Genomic DNA, 11749 nt, shown 5'->3' with positions numbered 1-11749 from the left:
ATGTAATTTCCAATTATTTGTTATTGTTAAAGCATGCAATAATTATTCTCACTATAATTTGTTTGCATGCTACAAGAGAAAATATCCCAATATAGTTTAATCCTATATATATCATTAGAGTTGTGTTTTATTTTGTACATCCACTTACATTCTAGTGCCTCAAGTGGGTCATAAGTAGTCTATCCATTTAATTTGTATATCATGAAAAGATAATAGCTCTAATTCAATTTCTCCTTTTATTACATAAACTCATGATGCTCATCAAATAACTTAACAAATTTCAATTGATCAAATCATAAGTCTTTTCATAATTAATTTTATCAAACAATATATAATTCTTTGCAGAATCAACCAGTTCATTCAGTATGGACTTACCATCTAATATTTGTTTTGGAAGAAAAGTTTATGACATTTAGAGATGACTCCCATCAGCGCACCTTTGTAAATCTAGCTGCAAATTTTTTTAATATGATTTTATATATACATACCACCGATTTATAAGGAAATCAGTATAAATCAAGATAGAGACCGAGTATTGTCATTTTGAGGTACCAAAGCTAGAAAAAGAAAGTGTTACCTTTAGGGAACTCTAGCTCAATAGCATGTAAAACTCCTCCATGAATTCATACACCTCAACTTTTAGAGTACTTTAGTAATTATTAAAAGGAAATATTGAAGCCAGTAGGGTCAGGGCTTTTGTTTCCCTCTCACAACTCCATACTACTTCCTTTATCTCCTGAACAGAAAAAGGAGATATTAAAAAACTTTTGTCACTTAATTGAATCCCATCCTAAGAATGTCTATCAAATAAATTAATACCCTCTCAATAATAACTGAGCACATAATCAATATATAGATGCTAAGCGTAATAGGAAATGATTTTTGGACTCTTGATGAACTATTTGACACTTAATGAGAAAGACAAAAGAGAGAAAAAAATAAATAAATAGATGATATAATGTTATAGAAAAAAAAAAGATAGAATAATTTGAGAATCACAAGATTATATAAACATACATTATTGCTTGATCTCAGAATCTTCCAAAAGTCATGTTTGATATCGATCCTTGGGTCAGATGGCTATATACATACAAGTCGCTTGGATAGTGTGAGATCAGTGATGAAGAAATTAACTTGCACAATTGTTAAGCTCATGTCAAAAACCAGCTGGATTCATACACGTGCAATGGGTTCAAAACAAAACGAATGAAGACATATATTGCCACTCTAGTACTGTATACATTTCCTTTTCCAACCTCCCTGAGAGGGAGGGATGAAACATGATGCGCCAACAAAAATTGCATATCTTCTTTTCCCTTACCTCCATTGTTTCTTCCTAACAAACAAATCATGATGGCCCAAATCATTTTGTCTCTTCTCTTTTCTTTTCCCTTCTATATGTGTGCATACCAAATAGAAGGAGAAGGGAAACTTGGAGTGCAAAAGGGAGAAAAAGATCAACGTGCAAAAAACAATAGTTTAGGATTAAAAATAAGATGATGGCTCAAAATCAATTAAATTAATATACTTGAATAAAACCAAACACATATGCTGACCTAGCTCTTAATAGTTTTTTGAGTATAGTAGAAACCTCCCCCCTTTGGTTTAGAACATAGGTATTTTCTATGTCACTAGAGATAATTCTAATAAAATTATTTTGCATGACAAAGTTTTCATTCCAAATATTTAACAAAGTTAAATTATCGAGAAACCTCCCCCTTAATCAAAACTTGAACTCGAGAAACTCTCCCTTTGGGCACACTCAAATTAGCAACACATTTAAAATGAAATGATTATAGCCAGGCAGCAAAACATTTGAACATAAGTCCAAGTATTAATTTGCATCCCCATCCAAGAAACTCGCTGTATTTTCATTATTTTGACCTGTTTTTTATGCTGTAGCATCTAATAAAAAATTTGACTGATCAATGACGGAAAGATTTAAATTGGATGCATGCCTCATCTAACTAAGTATCTACACATGAAAATGAAGCTATATCTTTTTTATTTTTATTTTTCTTATTTATCTATAAACATGATGCACACAATATTTTAAAGTTAATAATCAAAAACTAATTTGCATCTATGAAGTTTAACTTTTACTGACTAAATATTATTATTTTTATTGATTAGATATTATTTTAACATAATTAAAAATCGAACTTAAAAACATTCGACTATTTATATCTTAGAAGGTCAATTTATCTATAAATATGATTCACACAATATTCTAAAATTAATAATCAAAAACTAATTTACTGAAGTTTAACTTTCGCCAATCAAATATTATTTTTATTGATTAGAAGATATTATTTTAACATAGTCAAAAAAACGAACAACAATCTATATCTTAGAAGGTTAATAAGATAAAATGTTTGATTAAATAAAACTATATATAAACTAGTGACAAAATAATTATAAGAATTATAAAATCGATGCTTGGTATTTTTAAAAAATGGCAAGTGAGTTACGCAAATTTATCACTATATTCGTAAGTAAACAAACATTACACAATATATTGAATTTGTTTATCATTAGTATTAGTATTCTTGGGAAAGTTTAACTTTGTTTTTGAAGATTTTATTGCTGGCATAGCTGGCTGACAGTGGAAAAGGTAGCAGGAAGCTCAAATGATAATAAATTGATGATGAAGCTGTCAACAATAAATGAGTGCAATTGTTTCACTTCTTTAAAGAGACCAAGTTTGTCATGAAGCGATCCCCGAGTAGCTGTGTCTTTCTCTCAGTTTCATTTCCCAAGAAACCATCAGATACTCTTCATTAATTTACTCTCTTTCTCTCTCTCCAAATGCTTTTCAATTTCAAATGCTAGCCAAAAGATCTCGTCTCAGTATTACTATGACTGCACGAAAAGGCGCATGAAGCTGATATTGCTGATCCAAGCCTTTTCCTTTCATGGTTTCTGCATTTTCAACAACTTTAGAAGCTCCATAAATACATTACACTAAAACACACACAATAGTAATAATGGAATAGAAGAAAAGAGAAGCTCTATTTTCTCCTTCTCTTTTTTCCAGGTTTAGTTATGCATGCAGCTAGATTCATACAACATCTGGGTCGTCATGATAATGGAAGCTGGCATGCATGGTGTGGTCATAAATCATAATCATATCATATATCTGATCTCTAGCTACTTAGCAAGAGTGACATGACAGACACATAGAATCCCTAACTAGCTTCTCCTGATTCTCACTTCTTCTCGTTAACTGTTCCAGCACATTGATCTCTTATCTCTTCTCAATGTTCTCATGGATCCCTTCTTTCATTCATTAACTCATTCACACGTATTTGCCTCAGCAACTTCAGCATCTAGTGAGTGCATGCTTCCAACACTCATCACTGTCATTTCACTGCACAACAATACTATAATAAATTCAGCAGTGCATCATGTTTCAAAAGCTCACATCACACTCATAAATATTCAGATGTATCATATGTTCAGTTCAAGGTGCGTTATATGATCATTAATTTAATTAATGACTTATTAAATGTATATTTATTTGTTGCTTGACAGGGTAACTGTTGATTTACCTGAAGTACATTCATTCAGATGTTCATGAAAATGATGGCTAGCCTGTTTCCCGAGTAAATTGTTGTGAGGTTGCATTCCCTATAATTTTCACCGGCCTGAAAACGGGTTAATTGAAAAAAAGCTGAAAGGACTTCAGAAGAAGGATGATATGTTTGAAACGCTAGAAAGACCTAAGAGGCATAGCAGCTAGTTGCAGAAAATAAAGAATTTCACATCTGATAGGTTTTCACTGTTGATGCTTTCATTCAGCTTTCTTGTCCACGTGAAATAAACATTCCCGCAGGCCGCAGGTGTTATGGCCTGGGATTAGCCATCGTATTTGTTAATAATATATTCATTATTCACAGTAACAGTATCTTATCTCTTTCAAATGTTAATCTAAAATTAATAATGTACCAGAAAACTAGACAGATTTGCTTTGTGGTATAGTAGTACATGCCATTTTCTCTCTCTTTGTGTGTGAGAGAGAAAATATAGAAACACAAAGAAAAAGTCCATTTTGAAAAGAAAATCATTTATTTAAAAAATAAGATTATTTCTTGAAATTAATAGATTTTCAAGCATGGACTAATTCTTCATACAAATGCTTCAAATTAGTGAGGAAAACTAAATCTATACATGGGAGACTTGAGCACAGTTACATAATCTGAACAGATGCAAACTCAATCTCTTGTTTTCTTTTTCTTTCCACATATGTAAACAAATTGATTCAGCCATCACTAACATTCACAAACGAAGGTAACGAAACCACAACCTTTATAAAACACACAAGATTGGCAGTGAGATGAAAATTCTGAGCTTGCAAAAACAAACAGTAAAAGAGCATTATTCTTTTTAGTTATGGAAATTGAGAGAAAAATAAAAGGAAGAGAAAGGCTTACCATGAGGGCATGCAAAAAGGAAATTGAAAGGAAATAGCAGCAAAAGTTGGGTGGGGGGAATGAAGCCTGGTCCGAGATGGGTTAGAGGGTAAATTTCCATTGGAAACTTTCACTGATCTCAGTACTCCATGACCTCGAGCCAGACAACATTCCTCTCAACCTCACCTTTGCAAGGAAAGAACACACAAACGCACATGACATGTGTATAGAAAGAACCTATTTGTGTTTGAAGTTTGAAGAAGTTGAAACGATGATGATGATGATTAGAAAGATATAAGCCAAATGAACAAGTACTTTTGAGGGGAATGAAGCCTGGTCCGAAGCCTTATAGTTCCAACCACTGTGAACCTCCTTTGTGAAAAGCCTCGAGCCAGCCAACATTCCCCTCAATACCAACCCATCTCAACAACACCTTTTCCTGTTCTCTCCCTCAAAACCCTAACCCACATATACCTTCTTATATAAGAGACCCATGTGTGAGAGAGAGAGAGAAAAAAAAAAAAAAAAGCAAGCACTGACTCACACCACACTAATGCTGCTTTTAAGTCACCCTTTCAGATGTTCCAAAATTAGCTTATGCAAAACGGAACTTAAACTAACTACTGAGGTGCGTGTGAGATAAGATAAACATAAACAAAAACAAAAACAAAATATCCCCAAGTATCGTACGTAGTTAACTCAACACCACAAAAGACGGAGAAATTCTTTGAACAAACAACATCCAAGTGATTTCGATTCGTTTTATGTAACGAAATTTACTCATGATTTACTAAATTCGGTTACCTAAAGTGAAAGCACACAGTTACATTCATCCATTTTTTTTTGTAATTTAATAAGAATGTAAAACTCTTTCGGTGATATGAATTTTTATAATTTTTGGTAAGTTATATTTTCATAAAGTGAAAGCACACAGTTACATTCTTATTAAGAATTTTTGGTAAGTTATATTGTCATATGATCATGTTAGAATTTTTTACTTATATTTTTTTTATAATCACGTCATTGGTTCAAAATATTCATTAATCTTATGAAATATTTATCAATTTTAATAATGATTAATTTTGTAGAAAAATCTGATCAATAAACTTAGTGAAATATCTGATCTTAAACATGATTTTTTTTAATATTATTTTTAAGATTCATTGAATAACATGGTGATACTTTTCACTTATATGAAATAATTTATAGGAATCAAATATGCTTATAAGTTTCCATGTTGGTTAGGGAGAATGAATTTTTAGTTTATCATTGTTTTTGTCAAATGATTAACTTTTTTATGTATAAAAAAGAAATTGTTATGGGAATGACCTGGTGGTGCCGGTCAACCAACCGACCCGTAACCTGCTAGCAACAGTGGGTGGTAGTCAAACACTACACAGAGAACAAGACAAAGTGAGTATTTAAAATACACTTGACACGAGACAAGTATGTCTTTAATGCGATTCTTTCATCATTGCCTTATTATTTTTAGCCTTTTGTTATCCCTACTTTCAAACTCAACTGTACCATACTTTACCCGCACGGCCACATCATATCACAATGACATACTTTTCTTTTTCACTTCTCTTTTCTTTTATCTAGCCACTGTATTTTATTTGATATTAAATATCTGTACACTCGCTCGTTAATTTAACGTTAAATATGAAATTAAATGGCTACAATGATACTGTAGACAAGAGAACTACCTGGATGGTCTAGTTGAGCTAGACAAAATAGTCTCAGCCTTTTGTGCTACACCAGTCTCGTCAATTATTGGACTCAATGTAAAAATTACCAGTCTCTAATTCTTTCAATTATATATAAAAAACAAAGTGTAGCCATGTCTTTATATTTATTTCTTCACCACCATTTTTCGTTGAAATATTTTTGAAAATAAAGGTAGTTTACATATTATATAAAACATTTTCATTTACTAATAGCCTGAGCAGTTATACGCTTAAAATGTTTCTAATAAGCACACATCTATATATGCGTGTTAGCATGCTAAAAAAATAAGGATTTATACTTGTGCCATGTTCATATACAGATGCGTCTTGCACAAGGATGTTTGCAATGGCATAAGAAAATCACATGTAAAAAAAGTATACTATATTGTACGTATAATAATTAATTCGAGTAGAGAAAAGATATGTGGGTCATGTGGGTGGAAGAGAGATATATCATTCAATCTGGAAAGAAATGGGTTAATGAGTAGCGTATAAGTTTTGAGCTGTTGAATATATTATAGGTAATATAATTAGCATATGATTTACTGCACCTAAAGACCACTAAATTTTCATGTGGGAGCAGATAAAAACTATCATAAAGAGAGCCAGATATACACTTCTGACTCCAACCAGTGTCATGTCTAATGTCTAGCTTCTTATAGGTCCTCTCATTTTACATTTTCAAGACACTAACGATCCATCAGGTGAGTTGTAAATACGTATATTTTTTTTTAATGTTTTTATGTAACTTCTCATATCATTTTACGTTATTACTTGTGCTTGAATCTTTATTATTCCTTTCTTCTAAGGTAACAAGCACACGAGTTTTATTCAAAAATATATTATTCTTATTCGTAATATCATTATTTTATAAGTTGGTATTCATCAACATAATTGATATAATGTTTGGAAAAACTATTATAAGAAGCTTATTTGAATTTACGAAAATATATCTTATAACTCTCATAAGTTCTTTTTAGAAGATTTGGTTTTTTAAAACTGAGCAAGTCACTATAGAGGATAAAGTAATAAGAAATATTAGTTGCTGATAAAAAAAAATCAACAATTGACATCCACACCACGTACACTGGTTGATTCATACTAAATGAGAGATTAAGATTTCTGATATTAATAACCATTAAAATAATTTAATGTCATGTGAGATAAATACACAAAATGAAATGAATAGATCATATATAAATAATATTGAGCCTTATTATAATTGTTTCATTATCTCTTCATGTAATAATAATATATAGTATAACATTGTGATAGTAACTAATGCCAGGATCCAAATCCGTAGAAGTGTGCAAATAGCATAACCGTATTACTATAGGTAAGGTATCTTGATGACTAGGTACGCCAATTTCATGCAAATCATTGAATTCATGAAACGGTATATGTACTGTTTTATTTTTTTTTCCCTTGTTAATTGATATGATAAGGCAGAGACGTTAGAGATTTGATAGTATCTTAATAAAGCAGAAGAAAGTAGAAGGTAGTATGAATTAATTAGGTGAAGTACGTAATTGTATGTATAAAGAGTAGAGCAGTAGGCGCGTTACAGAAGAGAGTCCTGCGGCAAAAGGAGCAGTTATGTATTTTGTTGAGCAGAAGATGTAACATTAGAAAAGAAAGTTTTGAAGGCGTGGAAGCTTAAGGCATAGAACTTTTGTCTCAGCATGTATGTGAATAAAAGAGGAAAATGGGACAGCGTATGTTAGGTAGGTGAAAATTAATTAGGACAGAGGACATGCAGCTTGTGAAAATTGAGGAATGGAAGGTGAATGATACTAATGCACATGCATGAATTATGAATATGATGCATGCATGCATGAAGTTGGGGTATGGGTGGGAGCGTGAAGAGTAGTGAAGAGTGAAAGACGTCATGGGAAAGACGGCGAATAGGGAATGGGAGAATCAGAGCCGTTGAATGAGAGGATCGAAGGGCTACAGAGACATGTCGGTGTCAGCGGGAGCGTAGGATGGGGAGAAGGGAGTAAAGAACCCGAGTAACGAGGAGGAACAACACCATTATATCACTTCTCTTCACCTGGACCACTCCTGAGTCCTGAGTGACTCATAAAACACCATTTCAAAATTAACTTTAAATCTTTAATTACATCGATAAATTTAACTTTAAATCTTTAATTACTGTATCAAATAAATTTTACAGATTGCACTTAAAATCATGATAATTTGTACTAGTATGTATGGTTTAATAAAGAGCATGTTGAGAGCAGTAGTAATTAAAAATATAAAAATGAGAAGGGATGTATTTATAGTAAAATGGGGGTCAAAGCGGTGTGTGTGGAATGGACGGCCGAGATTCTCCGAGCATGGTAGGCTGCAGGCATGGCCATGTGATAGCAATAAATGCTGGTTGGTACGGCGGGGTGTGGGACCCGCGTGGAGGGGACAAGAGCACGTGGTGCGAATTGAAGAGTTGGGTCACGTGGGGGACCACCCATGGTGACCAGATATGTTTGGTTCTTGTTACTTACTGTTCCTGTTCCTGTTCCTGTTCCTGTTCCTGTAGGGACCACTCTTTTCAATTATGGGCTCATCATAATGCTCATCACTAAGCATCTTCCACACCACCCTCATTTCTCGGGCCCTCCCCTAATTTACATGTCGCCTGCATCTCCCCTACCCTGCACTTCAAATCTCACTCCTAACATCCTTTGACTTTGCATTCCATCTCACATTATTATCAACAACAATCACTCCCAAATATCCATCACTAATACTATATCTTATCAACCATAAACACATAATAAATACAACAACATCCATGAGCCTTCAACTTTAAATAATATATATAATTTGTTACTAATACTTATTCATTTTTAGTTATCAATTTTACAACTACACTAGGTTAATTTATACATCAAACAAAAAAATGTATAATATTTAAAATTAGAATTCAAATTGTGTAGCATTTGATTAAACTTTAACCACTATTACACGATTAGTGTTATACATTAAAACAGAAGCAACAAGAGGTGATGGTTGTGTGTTTAAAAACGGTGGGAGTGAGAGGATGAGGTGGTCGGGTCTGGAGTCTCAAATCTCGAGCCATAAGCTCAACAGGAAAGCTATGTCCCAATGTTTTGACTAATCAGCGCAGACATTTATTACCGTCGACTTTATATATGAAGATCTGTGCATGTCAAGCGGGGGAATCCAAAGATGTTTGCCATTTGGACAACTTCAATTCAAAACAAGATGATCATGACCTTGCAATTGCATTTTCCACATATATAAATCACATCACAAGCTTTATGTTTTAAAGGACAATTAATGGCTCATTGCAACTTATTAATGGGTGCAAAGAAAGCTGCATTACAGGACCACTGTAGTGTAGTGTAGTGCCATTTTCATGTTCATCAAATCACATTTCTATTTTCCTTTTAATAAATGCTTGGTAGGTCTTGTTGGTGGAGATACCACGGGCAAACAACCTCATCTGTTTAATTCTGACCAATGTCACGCCATATTAATATTCCTCACATCTTTTTCTTAGACAAAGCATAAAGATCCCAATTTCATATTCAAAATGAGCCCACCCTCGTACGGACTTCCTGGTATTCCAAAATGTTTCATCATCTTGATGGATAGCCAATTGCAAAACCAGACATCCTTACATCAATGAGAATATCCATACAAATAAAAAGGATAGCATCAGCACGTAGGGTGACAATTAACAAGATATAGGTTCATATAATTGCACCTACTACTACAATTTAATAGAATCATCTGGTTAACTTTCCGTGGGGAACAAAACGAATGGCAAATGACCTTAGCTTTGTGTGCGTAATCCATAACTTACCATACCCAAAAAATTAAATGGACCATGATAACCATTTTAGGATGTATTGCAATAGAAGGAAGAGAAAGGAAAAAAGGTGGGGGAGAAAAAGTGATATACTGTGTGTAATAAATTATTTGATGAGAAAGAAAATGCAATAGGAGATGAAAGAGAAAGTGGGTATATAAGAATAATTAGTCAGATAGAATAAAATTATACACATACACACACAACAGGATTTACAAACAGAATTGTAGGCAAAATAGCACCAAAATGGTAAATACAGGCAACGAAAATGTAAAGCAAATTTTCAAGGCAAATGCACTGAGCTATCCTACATGGTAATTCAAAATAACTAAAGACAGTACATGGAACCAAAGTATCCCTAACTTTACTCGGATAAGAGTTTCCTTCAAATCTAGTGCATAATTATAGGTAACAATTTCTATCAGCCAAATGTTTGTTAGGACATTAGGCTGTTAGCTTAATATAGCTGGTTCATCAGTACAGATCATTTGCTTCAAACTTAAGTTACCAATGCCCAGGAGTTACTACTCAATCATGCAAAACCCTATCTTTATAGCATGCTTTCTCTTTTGGCTTTTTGATAGGACACTTTTAGCTTTCTATGTTCTGAATAAGCAAGCACCACAGAGGCACTAAGTTTTACGTCAATGCATGTCCATACATATGCTTCATAAAACATCGAAAAGCATTATCTGTGAACTCATCTACTTAAACAGTCATATCTTCAACAACTAAACTGCAAAGGATAAACAGCATCACTAGTCTGACAAACAAAAGACTTCAACAATTGACCATGAAGTTTATCAGGTAGATGAATGACATCCAAGGAGAAACTGGAAAAAAAATATATTATAATATCACCATTCAGATACAAAAGAAGAAAAATGAAGTAACGGAAGTTATAGCGGGCCCACATGATACCCAGCTTGATACATTACCCGACAGCAAAGCAGCACACTACTTTCATTTTAAACCAAGTTAAAATGTTCAGTAATAATATCTAAACGAAAACAATAATTACAATGATAATATAATGATCACTAAATCAGCACAGGGTTAAGTTCAGAAACTGATTAACTGCTTTTTAGGACACGGGTGTGATAGGCACCACATGCAACATCTGAGTATATAAATTTACTAATCAAGGACAATCGTTGGCTTGTTGCAATATTCATCTACCCCAGGTGCTGAAAGTTTTTATTGAAGAACCAATAGTCAATAGAAGCAGTACATGGTGGGGGGAAAAATAATTGCTATCAATTGAACATACCAATTTATCAATTCCTATTTCACCAAATATAAAAACAGAACCATTTCCTATAACATTTACATGAAATGAAGAACACACGCAACAGGTGAATTCTCAATGAAGGACAACCAAGGCATGAGAAGAGAGAGAATACACACGCACAAATTCAAGTATTATTTGTCCAAGCCAATTTTAGCTACTAAGCAGCGATATATTAATCAAATCATACACCAAAACAGCATAGATAATAATTAAAAGCTTCAAGCCAGTAGATCTACTTATATTAGAAGCAAAGGGACATTCAATTCAACAGCACATTTCCTCCATAATCCTTGGGGCATTCTCACTTCATGATTGAGACAAGTATTCCAAATATAGACACCAAGCTTGCACAACCAATTTTCTTATGGACTAATAAAGTGTTTCGAAGAGCTTTTGATGACCTTGTTTAGGCTCATGAAAATGGCTTATGATTCCTATAAACTCTCCTCAGTTATTTCAAAAGCTTTTAACGTCAAATTTA

The 11749-nt window shown here is 33.2% G+C and overlaps 1 long non-coding RNA gene across 3 annotated transcripts; it reads right to left on the bottom strand.

The window, feature by feature from the left end:
• Positions 1–721: 721 nt before the first annotated feature.
• On the bottom strand, positions 722–5279 carry LOC109806803 (uncharacterized). 3 transcript variants are annotated; one of them, XR_002240428.3, is made up of 4 exons: positions 4434–5093; positions 3552–3852; positions 1018–3370; positions 722–736 (listed from the first exon to the last, which is right to left on the bottom strand). It is a non-coding gene; the product is annotated as an uncharacterized LOC109806803 (long non-coding RNA). The 3 variants fall into 3 exon arrangements; XR_014431829.1 differs by having other exon boundaries at positions 3552–5095; XR_002240427.3 differs by lacking the exon at positions 722–736 and having other exon boundaries at positions 2468–3370; positions 3552–5279.
• Between the last annotated feature and the right edge of the window lie 6470 nt (positions 5280–11749).

Source organism: Cajanus cajan, chromosome 2 (genome assembly GCF_000230855.2).
Source record: "Cajanus cajan strain Asha chromosome 2, NIPB_CcT2T_4, whole genome shotgun sequence".
Classification (NCBI taxonomy): Eukaryota; Viridiplantae; Streptophyta; class Magnoliopsida; order Fabales; family Fabaceae; genus Cajanus; species Cajanus cajan.
The sequence above is the reverse complement of the archived record's forward strand: the minus strand, read 5'-3'. Positions and strand labels throughout refer to the sequence as shown.